We start from the raw sequence: 21,016 nt of genomic DNA, 5'->3' as shown, positions 1-21,016 counted from the left end.
TCACCCGGTAATTAGTTATCTCATTCAAAAGAGCCAAGCTTCTCGGAGATGACTTTGTCACACTTTAAATGTCTGCTTTGGAAGATGAGAGCTCATTTAGTTACATGCTCATCCATGTGGCAGAAGAAATGCATGGTTAGTCACCATGGAAATTCTTAAGTATTTGAAGGGCACAGGATGGTTAATTAGACCATTTATACTCAGCTACTGAGAGATTATGAGTTAGTTTATAATGATAAGAACCCAGAGTAAGAGGTAATATTTTTCAGCCCATGAGGAAGTGGTAGTTTTGTTTATTCCTAAAATGTATTTTCATTTGCCGAGAGAGGACTCTGGCATTTTTTTCTTGTATAAAATTTGTGTAATCTCTTGCTAAGTAAACAAGCCCACCCCCAAAAGCACACAGGTAGAGTGAGTTCTACGTTCTCACTGTCGTTACCTCCCCAGAACGCTGGAAGAAAGGAAATGCCAGGCTGGCCTTTGAAGGTGTGGGGTGGTGGTAAGACTGCCCCTCGGCAGGGTCCCTCTGTCCACTGTGTTTCTGAGTCTTCCCACATCCCCCAGCTCAACCTCCCGCATCTGGTTACTCCCCACCACGAATCCCACATCCAGGCCCCTGACCCCATCCCACCCGGTCTGAAAGCCACTGCCTTCCTCTGCGTCCTTCTCCTATCTTGGCCTCTTCAACTATTTCCTTCTTGTCCTAGTCAGTTACAACTATGTGGCTTCATCTTTCAGCCCAGGCTCCAGGTATATCCGAGTTTTGCCTTTTCACCCCCGTGGCCCAGCCTTTCTTCCTGTGGGACACTGTAAGGGAAGTGACTAGAAGTATTCATTTTGAAAGGACACGGAATGGCCATTTAATATTCTCAGTGCGTCTGTGCGCGAAGACATTTTAGAGCTGTATTTTGTGTCAACCTCAAGTGACAAAAGGTCTAAGATTTAAAGTTTAAAAAACGTTTGTTAATATTTTCTTCCATTATATACAACTCATGTGATCTGGCACCTGAGTAACTCTTCAGCTTCATCTTGCTCCAAGCTCACCCTTCTGTCCCACCTGGGGACAGTTTCTGAATGTTCCGTATTCCACTCGGCCACTCCATATGCTCCCTCTGTCTGAAACATTTCTCCATCCCCCATCCCAATAGCTCCAGTGTCCCTTCTGCAGGGACAACTTTCCTCCCTCGACGCCCAATCTAGCTAGGTTTCCCTATATGCTTTCGTAGCACTGAATACCTTTAAAACATAGCACTTGTTACAGTTTCAGTTTTATCTTTATTTGCATGGTTATTTCATCAATATCTGTCCTCCCCCCCCCCCGCCCCATTATTCTTGAAGCTTCTATAGGCAAGCAGTTCCTTGTCTTGGTGTTTCCAGTGACCAGCACAAGAATGGACATGTAGCAGGTCACAGTGACTATTGTTGAGTGACCATCTACAGATATCTCTGGTGGCCCACACAGTGGCCATCGGCCCCTTCTTGCTAGCACACCCTGATTTGGTTGAAGTATTTACTCACTTCCAGCTGCTCTAGTGCAGCTGGCTCCAGCCTATCCCTGATCCAGGGGGTGAATTTTTGGTTAATCTAATCAAATCAAAGGTGAAGAGCATCTGGGGCCTTCGTGATGTTGCTGAACCACTAAATAAAGCAGTCCCGGGACAGCTCTACCTCTAGGCAACTGTTTGTGTGAGACAATAAATCCTCTTATTTGTTTAGGTCAATTAAGAGTTCTCTGTTTCTGAAAATATCCTGATACAGAATGTCATGAGGGAATGAACACATGAATGAATGAACAACTTAATCTCCTGTCTTCACAAGTCCCTCGGTAATTCAGTTTTCTCTCTCTTCATCTCTTTGAAGTGTTAGTGAAGATGTTGACCAGTATTAAGCCCAATGCTAAAATCCAAAATAATTCCTATCTGTTTGAAAATTGTTTCCTCCCACTCAATGCCACATCCCCTGAACTTGAACTCACATTCTTCTTCACCTCTCACCCTTTGGCTCCACACTTTGTTCATAACTTTTGGGGGCAAGCTCTTCTCTCGGGAGGTTGAGAGTCAGGTCGTCATACCCAGCAATTTCCTGTTTGTGAGCCTTGAAGCTCTTGAAGAGTGCAGGCAGGTTTGACAGAACCTGTAGGTGTTTTCAGACGCTGAGCTGATTCATCCCCTGTGGTTGTTAATTCTCCCAAGCTACCATAACATCTCTTTTGTCTGGATACTGCACAGTTTCTCTTTGTGTGGAGATGAGATCCTCAAGACCTGCCCATTCCATGCTTTCCATGTCTTTTCTGGGTTTTGGTGAGTTGCATTTTAGGTCCCTCCCTCTCCATCGTTATCAAACAGTTTCTGCACAGCAGAGTTTTGTTTCTTCTTTAAAATATATATATGTATATTTTAATTGCATTTATTAGGGTAACATTGACTTATAAAATTATATAGGTTTAAGGGGTACAGTTCTATAATTCATCACGTGTATTGTATTATGTGTTCACCACCCAAGTCAGGTCTTCTTCCATCACCATTTATCCTCCCTGTACTCTCTTCTTCCCTTTCCCTCTGGAATCATCATTCTGTTGTCTGTGCCTGTGAAGTTTTTTGTTTGTTTTGGGGGTTTTTGCTTAATCCCTTTACCTTTTGCATCCAGCCCCACAACCCCTCTCTCCTCCAACAGCTGCCTGTCTGTTTTCTATTTTGTTAATTTATTTTGTTCATTAGATTCCACACATGAGTGAAATCACATGGTATTTGTCTTTCTCTGACTAGCCTACTTTACTTGGCATAATGTTCTCCAGGTTCACTCATGCTGGCACAAATGGTAAGGTTTTCTTGTTTTTTGTGTCCAAGTATTCCACTGTATAAGTGTACCACAGCTTTTTTACTCACTCATCTACTGATGGACCCTTGAGCTACTTCCAAATCTTGGTGATTGTAAGTAATGCTGCAATGAACATAGGGATGCATATATTCTCTTGAATTAGTATTTTGATTTTCTTCAGATATATTACCAGAAGTGGAATTGCAGGGTCATAAGGCAATTTCATTTTTTAATTTTTTGAGGAAACCCCATACTGTTTTCCACAGTGGCTGCACCAGTCTGCATTCCCATCAACAGTGCATGAGGGTTCCCTCTTCACATCCTGGCCAGCACTGGTTTGTTGACTTATTGATGATGGCCATTCTGACAGGTCGGAGGTGATATCTCATTGTGGTTTTAATTTGCGTCTCTCTGATGATTAGTGATATTGAGCATCTTATCATATGTCTGTTGGCCATCTGTATGTCCTCTTTGGAGAAGTGTCTATTGAGGTCCTTTGCCCATTTTTTAATTGTATTGTTTGGTTATTTTGGTGTTAAATTGTGTACATTCTTTATATATTTTAGATTTTAACCCCTTTTCAGATGTATCATTGCCAAAATATGTTCTACCATGCAGTGAATAGTTTTGTTTGTTTCTTAGCATTTTGTGTGAAGCAGAGCTTTGCATGTGCCCCATAAATCTAGGCTGCGGGTCTGCTGCCTGCCTTTTTCACAGACCTCCGCCATAACCTAAGAAATGCAGGGTCTTAAATAATTACCACCTGAAATGCCTATTTGTCTGGTGGCAGAGACTTCGGAGTTCTCTCATTACTCACTTGATCTCCCTGCGCAGGAAACCACAGGAGGTGGGCAACTAGGTCAGCAATCTTTGAGAGTATTACTGTTGGCCATGCCATATCAATTTGTACCTGCCTTCTTAAACCAAGACAGGAATGGTTCACTTTGGCCCACTGCCTTGGGCAAGTAACATACTCTCTGACATTCAGAGAACAATCCTAAATGCCTCAAAGTGTTGTTACAGGCTTAGGGTATGATACTATGAAAATGTTTCTCTTGCCTGGGGAAGCTCTGTACAAAAATAATAATATTACAAGGCTGCCAAAGACAAACTCCTGTGAAGTATCTTTTCATACTGCTCAGTACCTACCTCAGTTTCCCTCCCTATCCCCAACAATTTGCAGAAGCAGCCTATTGTGTAAGCCTCCCACATATAGAGAGATCGGTTCCCCTGGAATCTTCAGAGTGAATCACTGCTTCTTCTGATTGTAGGCCTCCCCTGCTGACCTCTGAATTCAAGTGTTTGTTTTTAACTTCCGTGATTTCTATTGGAAAAAAAAATTCCTTGTAGTTAGTGATGAGGCAACTTCAATGTTTCTTAGAAAAATGCTTTGTGTATAGTACTGATAGCTCATTCACATCTTGCTCTAATTCAGTCCGCCAGCTTTTTTGCACACGTACTGTGTGTCATACATTGTTCTAGATGCATGGGATACATCTGTGAACAAAAGAGACAAAACTTCCTGCCCTGTGGGAGCTTAGATTTTACTGGGGAAACAAAAAATGAGCAATAAATAAATAAGCAAATAATAGTATGTTAGAAGATGATAACTGCTATGAAAAGGCAAGCAAAATATAGAGCAGGGTAAGGGAAGAGTCGTTTGGGGATGGGGAGAGGTTGCAGTTTTAAATCAAGTGATCAAAGTAAGCCTCCTATATTTCTAGCCTTTTGTTGTTGTTTTTACAGAACGTTGTAATGATTTAATATCACAGGTGAATAATTGGCATAAATTAAATATTGCCTGAAATAAAAGCAGTGCCGCTGAAGGCTAAATCTGATTGCTAAATGCTTAAGAAAGCAGGAGAAGGTGCATGAGCCCTTATCTGGCACTTGCAGGTTATCTATTGTGAGTTTCGCTTTTTCCAAAAATAGTGTTCATTTTATGTAGTCTTCCAATGGAGTATATCTATGACACCTGCTGCCATGTGCTTTTAGTTAAATATAACTAGCCGTCTTACCAGACCAAGAGGTTCATCCAAAATGTTTCCTTTAAAAGTTCTCAGAAGGCTCCCCTGGTTGCCTTTCCAGCCCATAACAATGATGGATTTTGCAACCCTGCTGGTCCAGCCACATAGAAAAACCTAATGTTGTGGGTAATTCTCCCCTTTACACACATATTTTGTGTTTTAGTAGTCATTTGGAGCTCTCATGTCTTAGGCATGGAGTTCCTTGTATCCACATAAACTGTAGACCTCGGACAGCCCCACCCAGAATAGCACTGTGAGTATGACCCCACACTCTCCTCCTGCTGTGCGCCTTCTGCCCACATCTGCAACGTGACCTGACCTGTGATGAGCCCTCCTTTGAATTCTGGAGTTTTGTACCTATGTACCCTCTCCCTAGCTGTCTTGTCTGTCCTCCCTTTTTGCATTCCACTTGTGTTTTCTCCCTGAAGTAACTTAGAAAGGGCAGTGCATGTCTCCTCCCATTGTCTGAACCTATAAACTAGAAGCTCTCAGCCAGTTGCTCTCCAGGGGCTAGACCATGTCAAGATAACACTTGTTTTACCTCCTGCCCAGAACTGACTAGTACGGTGTTATCCAAAAGGTAGACTGGAGCTAGGGCCATCAGAATAAATATCTTTTAATTAAAGTATGGTCAACACACAATATTGTTAGTTTCAGGTGTACAACATAGTAATTTGACATTTATGTACCTTATGATGTGATCACCATGATAAGTCTAGTACCCATCTGTCCCATATAAACTTACGACAAAATTATTGACTATATTCCCTGTGCTGTATATTATATCCTGGTGACTGACTGACTTTATAACTAAGAGTTTGTACCTCTTATTTCCTTTAACCTTTTTCACCTGTCTCCCCACCCGCTTCCCTCTGGGAAACATCAGTTTGTTTTCTGTAACCATAAATCTGTTTCTGTTTTGTTTGTTCATTTGTCTTGTTTTTTTAGATACCACATATAAGTGATTTCTGTCTCTCTTATTTCACTTAGCGTATTACCCTCTAGGTCCATCCATGTTGTCTCAAATGGCAAGATTTCATTCTTCTTTATGGCTGAGTGATTTTCCATTGTGCATGTTTGTGCTACACATATGTACATGTGTGTACCATATATATACACCATATCTACATTCATCTCATCTATCAGTTGACACCTAGGTTGCTTCCATATCTTAGGTATTGTAAATAATGTTGCAATGAACATAGTGGTGCAGATATCTTTTTGAATTAGTGTTTTCTTTTTCTTTGCATAAATATCCAGAAGTAGAATTGCTGGGTTTTATGGTAGTTCTATTTTTAATTTATTTACTATTTATTTTTTTGAGGAGCCTCTGTACTGTTTTCCATGTGCCTGCACAAATTTATAATCTCACCGACAGTGCACTAGGGTTTCCTTTTCTCCACATTCTCACCAACACTTGTTGTTTGTTGATTTTTATTATAATAGCCTTTCTGACGTGTATGAGGTGATACCTCATTTTGGTTTTGATTTGCATTTCCCTGATGTTTAGTGATTCAGCATCCTTTCATACGTCTGTTAGCTGGGTCTTGGAAATACATGCCTTCTTTGGAGAAATGTCTGTTGAGGTCCTCTGCCCATTTGTTAATTGGACTGTGTTTTTGATGTTGAGTTGTATGAGTTCTTTATATGTTTCAGATATTAACCCCTTTTTAGACATGTTGTTTGCAAATATCTCTCCCATTCAGTAGATTGTCTTTTTATTTTGTTGATAGTTCCCTTGAAAGCCTTTTATTTTATGTAGTCCCATTTATTTATTTTTGCTTTTATTGCTCAGAACAAATACGTTTTGAGCAGTGGCAGATGTCCTTCCATTCCTTCCCTGTTGTTCCCGGTCACTCGCCATTTTCAGAGAGTGTGGAGATCCATGGGGACAAGCCTGGAACACTGAGAAAGACAGTCTTCCAGAGGGAGTGGGCAGCTCCCTGGCTCATTGCAGGGTCTGACTCTGAGCCCGCCACTCATTATTCTGAACCGTGTGATGTGCTTCTGTCACCTCCTAGAATGGAGTGACTTTGAAAAAGCCACACACTCCCCCTAGGCCTGTTTCCTCATCTGTAAAGGGAGAAGATTACTTCCCAAATGACCTTCCAGATTGCTTCCACTTCTAGTAGTAAGACACTATTTACTGCCCTTCTCCTAAAAGTTGACTTTTTGACATGGTTGGGATCTTCCCACTTCTATGTCCCTTATCCTTGTCTAATTCTCCCCATGAATTCATTTTATTCATTGCATTGTCACTCTTCCTCTGAACTCTTTGTGACACACACTTTCCCAACTCTGGCACATTTCCACCCCTGAACCTGTGATTCTACTCTGCAAACAGCCCTGGTTGTTTCCGCCTGTGCTCCTCACCCAAAACACTGCTTTCGTGTTGGTGTCTCTGAATAAGGAGTTGGGCTATTGAGAAAAACATGTTTGTAGCCCAATGTCTTTATCATAAAAGAGACAGAGAATGGAATTAGTTCCTTTTAGACTGTTCAGGCTCTGATGACCACAATCAAAATAGATTTATATCCAAGCAGTAAAAAGGTAATATATGTGAATTTTCTCATAATAGGAATCCTAACACAAAAGCAGTATAAACATATATTGCATAGTCTGTACCATAATTTTTTTTAAATTTGTCATTTCAACCTTGAGGAGGAAAATATACTCTAGTAGTCAAGAAAGCATTGTTTTTGTAAATTCCATAACATAGAGGGAGTGTGTTTCATTTTCTCAATGCCTTGTGCCTGGGAATTTTGAAATGAAAGAGTCAGCTGTGATATTAATAAAGTTCCACAGTGAGAATATCAATGTGGAGAGAGATTGGTATTAATACATTAAAACACTTGGATTTTAAATATAAATCCTTTGTCAGATTGCTATTCACTTAATTGCCACAATCTAAAATTTATCTATTAGCATTTATTTTCTAATGGTTACCAGTATGATAAATATTTTTCTTTATGTGTGGTGCAACTTACTTCAAGACAATGAATAAGGATTTAGTATTGAAACAAACTGTAGGAACCAAATACTTCTATTGCTTATTTATTCAGTATATAACTTACTGAACAAAGTTAGGTTGACTGTACTCTGAACAGTAGGTACTTAGAAATAGAATTATTCCTCTTCAGTTGGAAAAGAATCTGGATCTTCAATGTAAATATCTGGCCCAAAGTCACAAAGTAAATGAGAAACAAGAACTAAAGTCACTTCTTTGCTGTTTGATTGCTGTCTTTGATTACAAATTGATACAAATATTTTTTGTGATATTCCTATATTCCAAAAAATTATATTATTTTTGATATTTCCTTAACAAATATACCTGTCTTTCAGAGAATACTGGAACCAATTTCCCCTGTCTTTATATGTGGCACACTTTATAGTGTGTGTATTGATGAGATTTCATCTTATTTTTAAAGACTTCCTAGAAAGATTTCATTACTTGCCTCATTAATCCACTCCAGTGTTTAATTAGATTGATGTCACAACACTTACTTATCTAACTGAAATCTTTCATGCTATTGCTTAACTCTGTTTTCTCTCACTTTGCCTAGGATATTAAAAGCAACTAATCACCATTATCCATAATAATATTTATGAAGTCCTCCATATATTTGAAATGTTAGCAGTATAACTAACAGTAAGCATAACTCCCAAATACCAGTAAATTTTAAAATAGAGAACAGGGACTGGCTTGTAATAAATGTAAATGGCATGAATGGTAGTATTTAGTTTTGATGAATGAATAATACTATGAACTAATATGACTTAAGCAGACTTAATGAAAAAATTCATCTATTAACTCATTTACTTAAATATTCATCAGGCACCTTTGTTATATTGTGCTATGTTCAGAAGTACAAAAAAATAAGTCATAGAGTCAAGAAAATTTCAGTTCAAGGGATTTTTAAGGTAGAACTTATTAGGTATATTGCAGAATACATTAGGTATATTATTCAGAATCATGAAGGTACAATAGCTTAACCTTCAGAGGATAACTCGATGGCCTATCTAATGACTTTGTGGTCTTTACAACCATACCTGGAAGTGGGGCTGAAAAAAATAGTCTGATTATTAGAACATTTCTCTCCATTTTACAGCTGCCCCATTACTACTATCTGTAATAGGCATCAAAATTCTACTATGCGTGGTCCCTGAGCTATTCATCTGGAAGCCCCTTCATTCTGGAGTTCGTGCTGAAGGTGTACCTGTGTCTTCCTGTGTCTATTTGGACACGTGTGAACGCCGGTCCGTGTAGGACAAGGGGGTTATCGCTGGATATAAATCACAGAGTCATGAAGCACGAAAACGATATGCCTGGAATGCGGAAACCAGGGTTGCCTTCTGCCTCGTTTTTTTTATCAGACAGCAGAGGCAGAAAGGAGAAAAGATTTATTCTGGAGCTGTTTGACACTGACCAAGCCATTTATAACAGATAAAATGCTGATTTATTGCTGCAAAGAGAATAATGGGTTTTCTTGCTAAAATGCCGTTAATAGTTTTATTGTTTCAAGTGCAAATCATATTCAGCAATTTGTTAGTCATCTTTTGAAGCAAAGTTGAAGTAATTCAATCAGTATGGGCTTTCAGTAGAAGGACAAAGTAATTAGCAAATTGTGAAAGAATTCATTCACCAAGGTTGGCTGATATTTGAATTCTCTGAACTATAAAGACATAGAAAAATTGCATTTAAGAAATACATGATGATGCATGTGTTTCTTTAAAGCAGAAAAGCTGTAGGAAAGTTGATGTTGCACACTCTGTGGAGTTAAGAGTATGCCTTCTGTGGGTGCCTTTTTTTATGTGCAAGACATTGTGCTGGTCACCAAAGGGAAGACAAAACTGCAGAAATTAGGTAGTTCAAAAATAATTAAAATATGTAACCGGAATAGGATCAGAATTTCAAGAAAGGTACACATGAAGAGGTTCCAAGGAGATGACACTCAGAAAGTGACCTTTGAAGTCAGTGTTAACACATACTTAAGATTTCTGTAGCCACAGTTGGAGTTTCAGATTGAAGGAATGCCAGAGAGTGGGAAGATCTGTGCTGATGAACACTGAGTGGGCTCTTGGCTGCATAGGAAGGTCCCTGCTACCACCTGGTGTCCCAGTGTCAATATTAATAGTGCCCTCTTCTGCTCTTAAATGAGTCCCAGTTGAATGGCCTACTATACAATGACTGTGGGGGCTGTGAAAATGTGCCACTCAGCTCTCCTGCTTTAGGGAGCACAACTGACTGATGTCCCAGCTGTGGCCCCTCTGGACTCACCACACTTGGGCACCATGGCCACGCTTCCCAAGGGCCACTCCCAGCCAGGAATCGTGCACAGTGAGGGTGCTAAGCCATGCCCATTCCAGCAAGACAGGGGGTTCTCCACTAAGACACTTTGCCTCCAGGACTGCTCATTGGCAGAGCTGAACACTTCTTAGAACTGCGCTGCACTGTAAAACATCCTACTCCCCTTCCTTCCTCTTTTACACAGGGCCAGGCTCACATCTTTGTCTGCAGATTTTTCCTGCCTACCCCTGCCCCATCCCCAAGAAATCTTGTGTAGATCTAACCCCATGTTAGCACATGCTTCTCAGCAGACCTGAACTAGTGTAGTAGCCTGAGTTATTGCTAAGTCTTAGATACTAAATGAGGATACAACTACAAAGAAAAATTGGGAGTATATTGTAGGCAACTTTGAAAACTGCTTCAAAGAATTTGACTTTAATTCAGTAGACTATGAGCCTCCATTGAGGGTTAATCTGTTTGAATAATTATTAATTATTTGGTCCTGCTGATTATCGGAAAGGATAATTGAGTCAGGGAGACCAGTTAGGAGGGCACATCAGTTGTCCTTTAAGAGTCTAAAGGACAAACTCTGGCATGGGTATGTGAGATACTGCAGAGGGAAGGTCTATGAGTTTGGATATGATGGGACAGAGGAATCAGAGATTATGTAGTGCCTCGGTTTCCTCATCTGTGATATGGGGACAGTAACAAGCCCTACATCACTCATGGAGCCATAGTGAGGATTAAATGAGTTAATACATTCCAAAAATTTAGAACAGTGCCCGGCACACAAGAACTCAAGCGTTTCTGAATTTGTTTACCTGTTGGTCTTGAGCTGCATTGCCCTGTAGACCTTTCTGCCATGGCAGGAATGTTTTATATCTGTGCTGTCCAATACGGGAGCCGCTAACCACTTGTGGTTATTAGCACCTGAAATGTGGCTGGTGTGACTGAAGAATTGTATTTTTAACTTCATTCCATTTAAATTCAAATAGTCACATGTGGCTAGTGACTACCATTTAGAAGTGGCACCTAAATCTAAAGTACTAAGTAATGAATATGAAGGTGATTGCAAAATTGTAGTCTATTTTTTTTTTCCCAAAAAAGCCTGTTGTACCGATAATGACTTACTTTTAAGTAAGCCCGTAGGTTTGGTTGCCAATTGCTAGGCAGGGATAACCACAGAGGGGGCTGCAGTCCTAAACAGACTCCTCTGAGATAATCAGAGCAATAAGAAAGGGACAAGGAGGAGACCTCATGTTTTTACTAACCCTGAAATAAGAAAAGTACTTTAGGGCTGAAGGAAAGTGATCATGTCTTGGTTTCTACAAGTAGCTAATAGGTGGTTAAGACTTCCCATCTAATGGGACCTGGAATTTCTTCTGTCCATTTCCCAGGCCAAAAGAGAGGAGGTAATGCAGTGCCTGCTCTAATGTTCCCCTCCAAATAGTAGCCAGGATAACGCTGCTAGTATATAAAAGTACTGTTAATGCTGCAGCTGAGGACCCCTGGTAGTTCAAGGATAGTGCTGATTGGAATTCTGAGGGATGTGTTAGAAGGAAAGGGGCAGACGTTTCTTATTATCTGTAAGGACAAGATAAAAAGACATGTGTGTGCCTATCCACCCAGAAAAAGGATAGTTGAAATATCACTCTTTCCCTTCTGTCTGTTCTCTTGACATGCTCAAGGTGAGCTGGCCTTTCTGGTTCTATGAATATATCACTTGGAATGGTTAGTTTGGGCCAGGTTTTACTGTGGGCATCTCCCACATTATTGACTTACCGGTTAAGATTTTTAATGCAATTGAAAGTCCAGATGCATCAGTTGATGTAAACTGTACAATTCAAGGTATTCTCTCAGGAGAGAAAACACGGGGGGCAATGTGCAGCATGGTAGAAAGAGGAAGGACTTTGGGGTCCATCGTGAGAGTGCATTGCAGCTCTGCTATGTGCTAGATTTGTGACCAGTGGTAGTCACTTTAAGTTCAGTGTCTTATCTGTAAAATGGGGAATACTGGTATATTCTGAGTTATGCAAATGATTGTATGGGTTAAAGTGAGTCTTATGTGAAGGTGCTGGAAAATGTTAGCTCCCTGCCCCCTACGGTATCTCCAGTCTCCCACTTTTCTTAAGGTTCTATTCATTATCATTGCAAAATCTAACATCACTTGGAAGTCTCAACTCTGTCAAACCTCTGCTCCCAAATCACACATGCTCATCACTTCCATCGTGCTGACCTGCTCAGCCCTGCTGGAGCAGCCTTGAACAGCCTCTCTTCCCTCTCTTGCCATGACCGCCTTAATTCCTATCCTGAGCATTTCTCAGGTCAGAGCCTTCTTGTTCTGCACGTGTTTGGTTCCGTGCCTGTCAGCTGAAAGAGGTGGTTCACGTCGCTCAAGGCCCTGCCAGCCCTGGCATTTGACAGGTTTCTGTACTTAGGACCACCACCCAAGTTTGTTCTTTTAAAAAATGTCTATTGGTTTTTCTTTTTAACAAAAAAACACCTTTTCATTAAAGACACTGTTGAAAATAAACAGGTATGGGAAAAAAGCAAAGCACTCATAATGTTAACATTCCTAGAAACAACTGCGTACCTCTTGAATGCACCTTACAATCCTGAGTGTGTACATGTGTGAAACAAAAGCTTAATCATTAAATTCTCATTTCTTGATAACATCCTTCTTAAATGTCCTAACTTCTTGAATAATTTCCCACATCACTAAAAGTTCCTCTACACCAGCATCATTTCAAGTACCTGTCTCGAACACTGTGTATGAATGTAGTGTGGTTTATTACTGGACACCTAGGCAGTTCCTGCTCTTTCCCCACTATCGTAAATAAGGCAGAACATTACAAAGAGAGTGGTAGACAGCCTCATCCTGCATATATCTTTTCACACAGCCTTGAAATGGAATTGCCACATCGTCAGGCGTGCACATTTTTAAGGTTTTTGTTACCATATTGTCTCACATTATCCACTGAAAGGATGGATGTATTTCCACCCCCCAGGGCACACTTGGTTCCCAATGGGATCAGTAGTCCTAAGGGAGTGGGGGCGGGGGAGGCAAATGAAAGGCAGAGAGAGAAGGGGAAAAAAAACTAGTGCTTTTCCCTTCTTGTGTGTGGATCTGGTTCCAAGTCCTTTATGTTTTTAAAATCTCTTTGCATAGGGCATCTCCCTGGCTTCTGCAAAATTCTTATTTATCAGCCACTAGCTTCCTTTGCCCCCTCTAAATTGCCACCTTTAAATCAATGAATGCACTGTTTCTTGGAAGTATTGACCCTCTGGGAAGAACCTTTCTGCACCTCTGTCTCATCAAACTGGAGAATCTCATCTGCGTCTCTTTAATCTCATCTCATTGTGCAACAATATTTTCTCTTTTGTCTGTTATTGGCCCTCTGATTTAATGCTTTAATTTGTTGTGTAGGTTCCTTGTATCAGTGTTCTGGATAACTCATGCCGTTCTAGATTGAATATTCTGTAAAGTTTTCTTGAAATACTGTTTTGTGAAAGATGTCTTACAGACTCAATGGATCATCCATTATATTTATTTTTCAGAAATGAAAAGATAAAAAGCAGAGTGCTTGTGGTAACAGCATAACTCGATTCTTTTCCAAGGACTCAGGAGAAAATTGCCTATTCTTTTTATCCAACAGGATGAGCACTAGCACACCTTTTATTTTTCCTAATTGACTACCCAGGACACAAACTGTTGCTTCTGTAGGTCAGTCATACCACATTTAATAATTTTTTAAGGACACAAATACGTACACTCCTCAGTGTCGCTTGGCAGAAAAGCACATGCTCCCTCTGGACCATGAAGCTGGGACACCAGTGAGCAGCTGAACGGCTCTTCAGTGTACTGTTTCAGCAGCTTGTGGGAAGGCTTATGGTATAGTGATGTGACAAGCTGTGAACAGCAGATCAGAGAAAAACATGAGATAATTTAATTGAGGAGCTTGGTGAGAGGACAGCTCTCAAGAGCAGAGAGCAGGGACATGGCAGAAAGGGCATCTGAGGAAGGGATAAATTATGAAATCGCATTCTGAGGATAGTGTGAAAAGGGTGCTTCCTCATTTCTCTGGCAGTTGGGGTCAATTTCCTACCCTCACATGCTTTGCAAAAAGGGAAATAATTTATTTTTATTACTGCCCCATTCTTATGGCAATTTTTAATACTGCATATAGCAAGTCCCTCATTTCTACGTAAGGGACTGACTTCCTCTTTTCTCTGGGTTTGGTATTTACTATTTCTGCCATATTCTACCCCTTTAGGAAATATTTTTTTTCTATTTTTTAGAGTAAAAATGTGAAACTGGTAATAAGCTACGATGTGTTCTTTTTGACTTATATCTTTTGGAGGCTATTATAGGCTTTTTTATTTCTTCTACTGTCATTGACTTTAAATTCTGATGTGAATAGTTTTTTTTTAATTTTTACTCCCAAAACATTTGGTTTGAGTTAGTTTTATACATCATTCTTTGTTACTCACTCTCAGACTATCTCTCTAAGATACTCTTTTTATAAGACAAGTGGTGAATTTAACATTATCCAATCTTTAAGTAAATCTCAACCCTAGCACATACCCTGAACATGTGAAAAACGATAAAGAGAACTCAGAAGTGGTTTTACTGGGAATATTAATGTATTTGATTATTCAAGTCAATCAAAGATTATTCATCTACCAACTTTTCAGTTTTTTATTTCTTTTTGTGTCAAGACCAATTGTGTGTTTAAGTCGGTATGGCCATCTAGTTTAGAACAAGGCCATAGCTTCATCATCAGCTTTGGATCATGATCTGGTTAAGTCCATTTTAAACACTTCTGCCTTTATAGCTCATTCTAAAATCTTTCACACTGTGTCAGTGACAGAATCAGAGCCTGTGTTTAAAGCCCTCAACTTTAACCCTGGAAGGCAGATACCACTGGAAAACAAGGACCACCACACAGGCACACAGTCATGACCCATGACCTGGGTCAGGATACGAGGACTTAGAGTCGACGCAGTGCTACAGCACCACTTCTGTGTTTCTGGAGGTCTTCGCTGGTCATACACGGTGATGCAAGAATATCGATTCCAACATAGTAAAATTGAACTTCAAATTCACTATCCCTTTCTTTAATCTTTTAAGAAAATTCTTAATCCTTCAACTCATCGGGATTCTCCTGTGCACACAAGTCTGTACAAGGAATTTAATGTAAAAACTTTAAAGCAATTTAATATGTTATTGATTCCACTGCTAAAATTTCACAATCGAAAATTTGTTGGATGTCAAAGACAAAAAGTCCCCAAATGGCTTAGTCAGTCGCTCAAGAACATTGTCATTTCTCCCAGTTTCTCCCCAGCTGCCTTCCACACCTGATCTTATCTTGCTTAAACCTGGGTGTGTTCCCTCTCTGTGCAAATCCATTCATGTTCTTCCGGAAAATGACATCCTTCTTTCTTGGTGTTACCATTCGTTGCAGCTGAGTGGGTCAAAAGGTCTAAATTAGTCAGAGAGAGACTTAATGATGAATTCATGTATTTTAATATGAATGGCTTGATTTAACAGCCTGGCACATCCGACATGTTTGGGAGACTGACACTCCCTGCATTTTTTAAAGGATATACCTGCAGAAAGGGACCCTCAGGGGACCTTCAGGTACCTTGCCTAGCATTTTTTCTCATCATTCTGTGGGAGCTTTGTTCATGTTCTAAGTACTTCGCACTTAAAAAGTTTTTTATTTGAACTACTTTTCTAAAAAGCTGACTGTGTGTTACTTTTGTAAACACCTTTCCTCTTCATTTCCCACCCCCACATCTTCCTAAGTTTATCTTCAAATGCTTTATATCACCCAAGCACTTAAACAACACTGCAGACATTTTCATCTAAGCTAGTAGCAGTTAATTACCAATTTTTGTCTGTGTTTCAGCACTTCATACTATTTTGACAAGGGTTGCATACTCTGTTCTTCTGGAATTTTTAAGTGCTTTTATGAGTAATTTGAGAAATTCCAAGTATAGATTAGGTGAGCTGTTCTTTCCTTTGTTGTCTTTTTTATTTTATTTTAAAAACAGTTAAAGAGGACCCTCTGTGTGTCAGAGAGAATGTCCTCATTACTCCCACAGACATTGTCTAATTTAATCTTCTTCCCCTGAATTTGTACCTTGAATCACCATTGTATCTTAGTGTGTGTGGTGGGGGATGGGGGGGGGCAGAGCGGGAGTGGGCAGAGGGGTCATGATCTCTGTGTGGTACATCCATTTTTATCAGTGATTTCAGTCTCAAGGGCATGGCTGCTTCCTTCTTTATTTCTCTAGTTAGTAAAACTCCTGGTTGGTTATTGGCCAAAAGTGCTTTACAGCTGAGGATGGTCTCTGGGAAGTTTCAACATAAGTTTCTTTTTGTTTCCTTGCAAAAGCATATGTTTGCTCACCTGCATTGAAGGTGAATAGGGGACTTAACTCGCCAAATGGAGTGTGTCAGGAAGAATTACTGATTTATTTGTGCATGCTTCTAGAATATTTAAAGAAGCTGGTTTGATGACTCTCCAGTGGGGCTTACCCGGTCAGCATCAGCATTTGAATCTCTCGGGCCTGTCATTGGGGAGCAGTTGTGTTCAGGAGGGGCTTTCCCTAACCTGAGGAGTGAAACCTGCCCCAGGTGCAGGAGGCCCAGCCAGGATCTCCCTTTCCTGGCTTGATGCTCCTTTCTCCTTTGGGGCCACACCCACAGTTGCTAGCAGCTGCATGTGCCTTACCTACCTTGGGGTAATGGTCCTTTCATTTTTCTCCTCTCTCCCCTCTCCCTTCCTTCCTGCCTTCCTTCCTTCCTTCTCTCTCCCCTCCCTCCCTTCATCCCTCCCTTCTTCCTTTCTTCCATGCCTCAGTATACAGGGTTCAGCACAAATAACACCCCTTTTATTACATAAAAATCTTTTTATGACAAAATCATAAGCATGTAATTCTGTAACATACCAATATCACACTCAAGCACACCATATGACATTTTAGGTTAAATGTTCAATTGCTGTCCATCTCATGCAAGACATTCATGTACCCTTCCAAACACACTCAATGGCATTACTTCTGCTGGACTCTGTATATTGAGTGCCTGTTGAATACCAGCACTGTAAAATATCCAAGGGATTCAAAGCTAAATACATAGGCTTTTCTTTATGTTGTACACAAGTCACAAACGGGGTTTCTCCAAAAGGCAAGCAAGCCCTAGCTATAAATTGTTTAATGGAGGGGAAAATATTATCTTTACATGAATCGCCTCCATGCTTCCAGTTAGGGTTTCCCATGTACTTATAGGTGAGTATTATCCAGCATGGAGACTTTTCAGGACAAAATTCATCCAGTACAGATTGGCTAAGTGCTTAGTGTGCCAAGCTCTGTGCAGGACACAAAAAATATAAAGCTAGATAAGACAGGGTCCCTTTCTCTAAGGACTCATAACAGAATAAAGAATTATATAAAGTACATATTAATGCGATAGCAGATTCATGGGGCATACTGAGGGGTAAGAGATTATGAGCATTGAGCAGGATTGGGGACAGGACAGTGATTGACACACAGTAGGTTTTCAGTATTTGTTGACCAACCAGTGGGGTTAACCCTCGGTCAGGGCCTATGGAAGAGGGCAACCTTTCAGCTGTTCCACAAAGGATAAAGAAAACTTTGTCTGAGAAGAGAAGGACACTGTAGACAGTGCGAGCGAAGGTGGAGTACAGGGAGGCACTTCAGGGCTCACAGAGAAGTGCCAGGATGCCTCAGAGGGAAGTGTTAGAGAGATGGCTCCAGACTGTGAAAGGCTGGAAGGCTTTGGCCCTTTTCCTGTTGGTCAGTAGGGCAGGGAGATTTCAGTCGTTTTTAAGCAGTGAAGTTACATCAGATCTAGGCTTTAAAAGGGCCCTGTAGCTGTCCTGTCCTGCATAGGGTGTTCTCTCAAGCAGGGAGAAACTGAGGAGAGGAATCCTGGGGGAAGCTGAGGAGGGTCCAACAACAGCAGTCCGTGTGGAAAGGAGGGCAAAATTAAGAGGAACTGCAGCATATTCCACGTCAGGGATGAGGCCAGAAGTAAGCAAGGATGACTGCAACTTCCAAAGAACTCACATTCTTCCCTGGCCAGGTGTTCCAGTTGGTTGAAACATCATCCCATAAACCAAAAGGTTGAAGGTTCAATCCCTGGTCAGAGCACATATGGGAAGCAACCGATCAATGTTTCCCTCTCACATCGATGTCTCTCTCTCTCTTTCTCTCTCTCTCTCTCTCCCTTGCCTTCTCCCTCTCCCTCTTCTTCTAAAATCAATAAAAAATACCATTGGGTAGGGATTTTTTTTTAAAAAGGAACTCACATTCTCCATTTACTAACTATGCAAACTTTTGCAAGTTACTGTACTTCCCAGTGCCTCAGTTTTGCATCTGTAAAACAGGCACAGTTGTACTTCCCTGGCAGGATTGTTGTGAGAATTAACTGAGATAATGGTGGTCTAAGCTTTGAGTGTGTCCCCTGGCATGAAATAATAACCAGCATTTATTGAACTTATACTGTGACCAAGTGTTTTACATGTACTTCCTTAGACCTAACAATAACCTTATGAGGTAGATATAGATATTGTCTTTATACTGCTAATGGGGAAAACTGAGGCACAGAGAGAAAGTAACTTGCCCAAGGTTGCCTGGGAATGGGCAGAGGTAGGATTTGAACCGGGCTTGCAGGTTCCAGAGGCTATGTGCTTAACTGTGAGCTACACTGCCTCTCGGTGTTACTGAATTTGTTTTTCTTCTTTGTGCCACCTCAGTCTTATCCCCCAGTTCCCTGGCTGCCAAGACTTTGTGGGAAGTCAGAGAGGAGGAATGTCCGGTACCTGGACTTTCTGACCATCTCTCTCACATAAAACTGACCTGTCCCTGACTCATTCCCTAAGGACTCTGTTCAGTCACCGAAATGAATATGATAAATGAATCTGCTGTGAATGGAATGGGTTAGTAGGTGAATGAGTTACTTTTCTAGAAAACACATCTACATTTTAACTAACTTGCAGTGGCCATCACCCAAAAGAGTGACAAATTTCAGGTCAATAAGGGATTATTTTTGAGCTGGAATACCTTAAATCACACCCATGGCTGGCTTGGCTTGCCTCTGCTCTTGTCCTGTGTGTTATTTATCTGTCTCTTCATTGCTTCTTTTTTTATTCCTAATACAGTTTCCTAATTAAAATAGGCATTCTTGTTCACTGAAGAAATTTTAAAAAGTATGGAGCACAAACAAAAGAAAGTGTAAATCTCTCAGAATAATCCCCCTACTCAGGAGTAACTGTGTAGATACTGTCCTTCTAAATCTTTTAAAATCTGTGTGTGCATGAAATATATCTGAGTGTTGGGCAAAGACACATTATCCTGAAATCATCTCAGTGCAAGTGTTTGTATAAGGTACCTGGTGGAATTGCTCTAAAAGTAGGCAATGAAATTCAACAGAAATTTAGCCATTCTGCCTGAGAGCATGACCTCACAGGCTGGGTTGGATGTCAGCAAGGACAAGTCTTTTTAAAAGAGCACTTTTAAGAGCAATGCAATAAGTGGTTATGCAGTAGAGATCACATGCAAATCAAATTATAGCACCAACTTTTTAATATGATGCAGATGGGTATTTCTCGCTTAGGATCAGATTTCCCATGACAGCATCTGTACACTAAGTCGAAGACTCTGTCTCTGATAATGAGAGGTGTTAGATGACTTGGAAGAGATTCCAACAGTGATGAAGACATTGGAGATGAATGTGAAACATTGGGATAACATTTTTTCATAAGATTCCAAAAAAATTTACAAATCAATCTATTATTTTGTATAAATGTACTTTAAAGTATAAATCCAAATTAAATACAAAAAGATAAATATTTATTTCATCACATTGCTAAAAGTTGAGAAACTCAAGTTAGCAAAAGCGTTTTTGGTTTTTTGGGGTTTTGGGGGGGTCGGGAGGAGTTGTATTCTCATTGGTTAAATGGGAGATCTTTTATTTGAGGCTACCTTATATTCAGGTATATGTGGTATATATGTACTTCAGTTTTTAAACAAAAAAACAGGATGACATTATATGCTGTGTTTATAACCTATTGTTATACTTTATATAATTATGACTATTTGCTATGTCTTAATTTTCTTAATGATATCATTGGTAACAACTGCATTAGAGTAAGTGCACCAGAATTTATTTAACTAGTCCTCTCTTGTTAACTATTGAAGAGTTTTTTTCACTCATGTAATGTTATAAGTAACCTCAATGAATAGTTGTGTAGATAAATCACTATCTACACTAGCCAGTATCCATGGCTATTTTTCTTAAGTTAAATGTCTATATGTACAATTTCTAGGTCAGGGTCTTGCAGAATTTTAAGGTATATAGATAGCATAAATTGCCAGGTTGCACCAACCACTAATACTTCTATTACATCTTAGGGAATTATTCAATTATCATCCCCTAGAGACAGTATCTTAATTAATTCTGAGTAACTCTTAGCAAGATCATTTTACTGCTGTCCAAGATGTTTGTCTCATCTCTTTCTTTTCCTCAACTTCATGCTATGGGATTAGTATTAAAAACAGGTTAGAAGATTTCATATCTCTTTCATTGTCCAAATATATTGATTAGATACATTTGCTACCACTGGGGTCAGTGAGGTGTCTCTGAAGCACCATGTGATATGTTACCCCTTTTCTGTGAATGACATTAAATCATTAACAAACATCACTGAGTCTTATGAGATAGAGAATCCATGTGACTTTTCATAAATTCAGTAGATTACTGTTATAGTACTTTACTAGAATAGTGCTCTTTTTTATTTCCACTTATTACATGTGTTGTTAATTTTTATATTATACAGCCTCAGAAAATAAGGCA

General features: G+C 40.0%; 1 protein-coding gene across 7 annotated transcripts in view; it reads left to right on the top strand.

Moving 5' to 3' along the window:
- Positions 1 to 21,016, top strand: part of BACH2 (BTB domain and CNC homolog 2) — a 332,177-nt gene that overhangs the window by 126,842 nt on the left and 184,319 nt on the right. Inside the window, exon 1 of one of the 7 annotated variants that reach the window (XM_045843210.1) lies at positions 2,195 to 2,300. The exons of the other annotated variants lie outside the window; for them this stretch is intronic. The gene's annotated coding sequence lies outside the window, so the exon portion shown is untranslated. Of the gene's footprint in view, positions 1 to 2,194; positions 2,301 to 21,016 lie in introns of those variants that run through there. 7 annotated transcript variants of the gene reach the window in all.

The sequence above is a fragment of the Phyllostomus hastatus genome, unplaced genomic scaffold, assembly GCF_019186645.2.
Source record: "Phyllostomus hastatus isolate PE091 unplaced genomic scaffold, TTU_PhHast_1.1 phas_contig_40, whole genome shotgun sequence".
Lineage (NCBI taxonomy): Eukaryota > Metazoa > Chordata > Mammalia > Chiroptera > Phyllostomidae > Phyllostomus > Phyllostomus hastatus.
The sequence above is the reverse complement of the archived record's forward strand: the minus strand, read 5'-3'. Positions and strand labels throughout refer to the sequence as shown.